This window comes from Zootoca vivipara, chromosome 10 (genome assembly GCF_963506605.1).
Source record: "Zootoca vivipara chromosome 10, rZooViv1.1, whole genome shotgun sequence".
NCBI classification, from domain to species: Eukaryota; Metazoa; Chordata; class Lepidosauria; order Squamata; family Lacertidae; genus Zootoca; species Zootoca vivipara.
In genome coordinates, this window is record NC_083285.1 from 51,511,475 (window position 1) to 51,517,474 (window position 6,000).

Genomic DNA, 6,000 nt, shown 5'->3' on the forward strand with positions numbered 1-6,000 from the left:
CCGTTGTGGGGGAGAGGTGGGGAATTCTGAAGGAGTGTTGGTCATGTTGAGGGGGGGTGGCTCTTGCTATGTTCATGTTCATCAAAATAAGATGCTTCATACATTGCCATCAGAAGCTACCCTATGTCACCAGATATCTCCTTGCAAGAAAACCTCTCCTCCACACATATGGGGTGGAAGAGGTTGGAGGCTGAGAATGAAAATCCATTTACCCATAATCTCAAAGGTTGTCTGGTGTGTTGTGACTCTACAATTGGACACCTCTCTTCCTCCCCCCCCCTCCGCCTGTTCTTCTTTACTTCCTCCCTCCCCTTTGCTTACTTTCCTTCCTTTCTCTCTCTGTGCTTGGTCCCTCTCATCATCCATACCAAAGATCTGGGATAAATTTCTGAATGATTTTCATAGTAAAAGGAGCAACATGATACATGGGGGAGGCAGTGGGGGAGATGACCTGAGATCTGAATCATCCCAATACAAGGTGGCAGACTAGGGAAAAGAAAGGCAGAAGTACGGCTAGCCTAGGGGCATCCATTGAGTGATGAACTGTACAGGAAGATGTAGTGTGGAGGCGGGGAACTTTTTACATCTCAAGGGTTTCCTTCCTTCTTGGCCAACCTTCCAAGCACTACATCCCCCAGTGGAAGGTTGTCAGATGTCAAAAGTGGGTGTGGCCAGAGGCAAAAGTGGGTGGAGCTACAGACCTGAGATACACATATACACACTTCTCCATCCAGGCAACCACAGTTCAAGAATATATTCCAGCCAAGCAGCAGAGCCTGGAGAGGACATGGAGCTGTCGGAGGTGGGGCTAATAGAGGGGGGCATGGCCTGGGGAGAGAATAAAGGGCCAGGCAGAGAGGTCTGGAGGGCCACATTTGGCCCCTGAGCCTGAGGGTCCCCATGCTTTGACACAGTGCAACATCTCTGGATGGGTCTGCAAGGAGGAGCAAACCTAGCCCGTTTCAATCATTTAAGTTCATATCAACTAGAGTTAAAAAGTCATTAGCGAATATTCATTTTTTAAAAAAATCAGTAACAAAGATGCACGAGCCAGCTTTTCCCCCCAAGTATTTTGAACCAATTTACAAAGATTGCAGCATCTTCTTGATGTCAGCTTCCTCAAGGCCTATCTACGCATATGATATGTGTAAAGGACATAGCAGAAGACTTGGTGGGACTTTGGGGTTTCAGATTTTCAGATGGTAGGTGCAGCACTTGCATATTTTCTACCCATCGATTGCACAGTCTTAGAGATCCATCTAAGGTTGCTTGCCACTCTCATTTTGTTTACTTTTCAACAATTAAAAAATGCTGCCACCCCAGCTGAATTAATATCCCTCTCCCAAGTTGTCAGCTCATTGATTTGTGCCAATACAAACCTGTGAGGATGGACAATTATAAAGGTTATCAGCAGACTAGTGATTAAAGAAGGAGCAGGGGAATGAAATGACTCCATTCCTTAATTTTGGAATGGGTGTTAATGGGTGTGCTGGAATTTCAATCTTGTTAAGATCCTTCTCTTCCCCCCCCCCTTTCTCTTCCTCTAAGTCAGTCCCAAAACCTTATTATTAGTCCATTTTGAGACAGAGAATATCAAGACATAGTGCTAGTGTAAGAGTTTATTGTCTGTTGACCAAAGGTCAGTTATTTCTTGACAATCGGAGGGAAAAAAGGTTTTGTTTTCTGTGGATTTTGTTGAAATGAGGCTGAATTAATGAATAGGTTGAGTATGTTGCAGAGTACGTAGACTGCATCCAACAAATGAGGTTTTTGCTATTCTCTCCCCCCCCCCCAAACATGAAAGGGCAAATTAGAATCATGAAGAACAAAACAGTTAAAACTCCACAGAATAATAAAATACTACAATTACCAGAGACCAGCAATAGTAGGTATTGAATTGCACAGAACTTTCCCAGTGTGTAAATTTTTACTGTATCTTCGTCCTATGGCACCCTCTGGATGTTGTTGGACTACAGCTCCCATAATCCATGCCTTCATTAACTCCCATCATTCATGACTTGTCAAATGCAATGATTTGAGATGCCTTCAGTAAATATGAGCATTTTGTCTGTGATCTGTAATGGCCCATTCCCACATTCAGCCTCCCCAAGGGATGAACGCTCATGTCTGAGCTGTTCTTTATAGAAAGTGAGTTCCGTGAAAATCATGAGGAATAAAAGTCCAAGTGACTTAGCTTATTTTCTGCCCCTGTGTTGGAAGCCTCCCAAAGTGGCTGGAACAACCCAGTCAAATGGGTGGGTTATAAATAGTAAGATGATGATGTGGTGGAATAGGATGTCCCTATATTCATCAGAGGTGCGTGGGTGGTACTGTGGTCTAAACCACAGAGCCTAGGGCCTGCCAATCAGAAGGTTGGCGGTTCGAATCCCCGCAACGGGGTGAGCTCCCGTTGCTTGGCCCTAGCTCCTGCCAACCTAGCAGTTTGAAAGCACGTCAAAGTGCAAGTAGATAAATAGGTAACAATCCGGTGGGAAGGTAAACGGCATTTACGTGCGCTGCTTTGGTTCGCCAGAAGCGGCTTAGTCATGCTGGCCACATGACCTGGAAGCTGTACGCCGGCTCCCTCGGCCAATAGCGCGAGATGAGTGCCGCAACCCCAGAGTCAGTCACGACTGGACCTAATGGTCAGGGGTCCCTTTACCTTTACTTATATTCATCAGAGAAATGTTGGGGGGTGTACAGGTTCCCCAGCCCTGCCCTAAACCAGCTTGTTGCTGTCAAGAGGAAACTGCCCCATCATCAGTACTGAATTCAGAGCCCCCTGCCAATCAGATCAGCTTCCGTACGTGGACACCAACTTCTCCTTTCCCCCAGGCAAGAAAAGATCTTCTGGCCCAGCCCTCAGAACTAAAGAACGATAAGCTTGGTAGCGGCGACTTTTCTTTTCACATAATTCTGCTACGTTTTCCTCTTGTAAGAATGTCTCATTGATCCAGCAATAACAACTACAGGATAGAGTAAGACGAAGCCGGTTTTATCTGGCTTGTGGCGTAAAGCTGCGCTTTCATCAGACAAATGTTGCGTGGCAATGCAGGGTGTATGGGGAAAAGACTGGATTCCTCCACCCCACACCTGCAGAACGCCTCCCGTTTGGATGATCTGAATTATTTATAGCTCTCGGGAGCCGAGCGGAAGCTCAGACACCTAATTTGAACCATTACTATTTTTACAGAGCAATTTCCATCGCTTTAGTGTCTTTCTTTGTGGATTTGTCATTTGATCTTCTACAAATTTTCTGCTCTCTCTTCTGATATGAAATAGTAAAAACCAGGGGACTGTTGAGGATTTCTTTTGCTGCAGTGACTTAAATTACTCTATTATAAGGTCTAAATGTGGCAACTGTAATATGTAACACTATATATATATATATATATATATATATATATATATATATATATATACATACATACATACATACATACACGCACAGTTCATGTTATATGGTGAAATCCAGTCCTACAAAACTCTTTGGAAATGGGATTGGCATTTTGCAGGGAAGTCAAAACTCTGACTTCATTTCCACCTATTGAAAGCAATGCTTTTTTGCTTAGCTAAATCTGCAGAATTACACTCTGCTTATGTACATGCGAAAGTAGTTACTCAATGGTCTGCGATGACCCACCATTGGTTTAATCTCACTTAAAGCTCACAAAATCCATTGACCTCCAGCAGCTACTGTGTCCAGCATTTGCTTTAGACATTTGGGCATTGCATGTAGAAGACTAAGATGCCTCCCAAGCACCACTGGTCCACACATGCTGGGGGTTTTGCCCTAAATGCTAGGGTTTTCTCATTCCTATGTTATTAATACTGGCGTTATTCTGCCCTTTTACCTTAAAACAAGAATCCCAAGGCAACTGAAAATCTATAAAAACCACACCGCAAAAACATAGCTGGCTAAACTGAATCAAACATACGGTACTGCAGTTAAGTAATTTTAAACCCTGCACTTAATATTGTTACAGGGCAGCATACCCTGCAACATTTCTCTGATGATAATAGAGGCGTCCCGTTCCATAATTATAATTTTACTATTTATACCCCACATATCTCAATGGGTTGTCCCAGCCACTCTGGACAGCTTCCAACATAAGTATATAAAAATATTAAGTACTAGCTGACCCGGCCACGCGTTGCTATGGTTCTTTCCTGTGATCCCCCCGCCCCATCCCAATCCATGACGTATTCTGCCCCTCCTCCCTCCACCCTGGCTCATCCCGGGGGAAATGCCTTCCTTATACAGGATTGCCTTCCAGTGACTTGGGGGACAGATAATTCCCTACCCTCCAGCATTTTTCCAATGAAAATAGGGATATCCTAAGGAAAAGCAGGGATCAAATCAGAAACCGGGACGGCTTCTCTAAATCAGGAATGTCCCTGGAAAATAGGGACACTTGGAGGGTCTGCTTTAGCTGTTAATCTGCATTGCTTGACATTTCAAAGTGTGGTCAGCCAGCCCATTTGGGGGTCCTCTTGCTCATTCTGCTGGGTGGGACCCAGAACCTCTGCCTCCAATTCCTGCCCTGACTTTCCTAACATAAAACCATTACTCTGTGTTTTTGACCTTCTATAACCCCCTGGACTCCCTTCTTCACTAGTCTCTCCAATAACCGTAAATGTCGATAGTGGAGGCAAGTCCATTTGCATGAATAGGGCACTCACCAAGCTTAGTCGTCCGTCCGTCCCCGTCCCCCCCGAACCTGCCCACTTTCTTCCTACCAGTGAATTGCACTGGCAGCTTCCTCCTCCTTAGTCTCAGTGTGGCCCTTGCAGAACTCAGAAGGACAGGGTGGAAACTACAGCAAATTGTCTCTGCTTGTCATCGGCTCTGGCTCCCCCTACTGTCCGGCTCCCTTCATTCCACCCTACCATAGGCACCAGCTACCATTGAAAGCAAATGATGCCAGATTGGTTCATAAGGAAAACTGCCCAGCTGTAGGTTTAGGAATTTCCCAGTTAACATCAACTCCCCAGTCAAAGTGGCATACGCTTTCCAGTTGGGCATGTCTCACACCTGCCCTTGGGGTCCTCAGCTTTGCCTCTGCATTGCTTCTATCCTTCCTGCACCTCCAAGAAGTAAGATACCTGGATTTCAAAGCCATGCTGGCAAAGCATATCCCATTCTTCCTTCTCCTGCCCCATTGGGAGTGTTGCACTATGGCGCCACCTAGTGTTGTGCCCTGCTAAGGGTAGTTCCAGGCAGACATTCCTTGTAACAGGAGTATCACAATGGCAAGCTGAAACTCAGCAAACTCCTGTTGTGTAGATATGTGAATAGATTATATATATATGTAAATTTGTGAAGAATACCAGTGGATTTGTGCTACCTAGACTAGTTTGAAACTGAGGCACAGAATGCCTGACACAAAAACAAAAACCTGCCAGAATATTTTTAAAAAAATTGTGGTGAACTTCTGATTCCCCAAAATGGATCCTTTGAGAGAGCCAGTGTGGTGTAGTGGTTAAGAGCGGTAGACTCATAATCTGGGGAGCCGGGTTCGCGTCTCCACTCCTCCACATGCAGCTGCTGGGTGACCTTGGGCTAGCCACACTTTTCTGAAGTCTCTCAGCCCCACGCACCTCACAGAGTGTTTGATGTGGGGGAGGAAGGGAAAGGAGAATGTTAGCCGCTTTGAGACTCCTTCGGGTAGTGATAAAGCGGGATATCAAATCCAAACTCTTCTTCTTCTTTGCTGGGTGGCGCCAGAAGTATTTCTGTCCTGGAGTCAAAATGGCTGCCCCATCTGCCTTAATTCAGGATGCAAGGCAGGGTGTTTTCTTATATGATCTGGCTTTTAATTGGATGGAATACTGCAGCACTTCAGACCAGGGGGTTGGGTGGGTGCTGAGCATCTTCTAATGAAGACAACAGTTTCTCTGGACTAAGCATTTAAGACAGATGATTTATCATTTGGAAATTGCCTGCATTATTGTACATGCATCGATGGTTTTCAGCAAGGCCGCTTGCCCAGAGGTCCA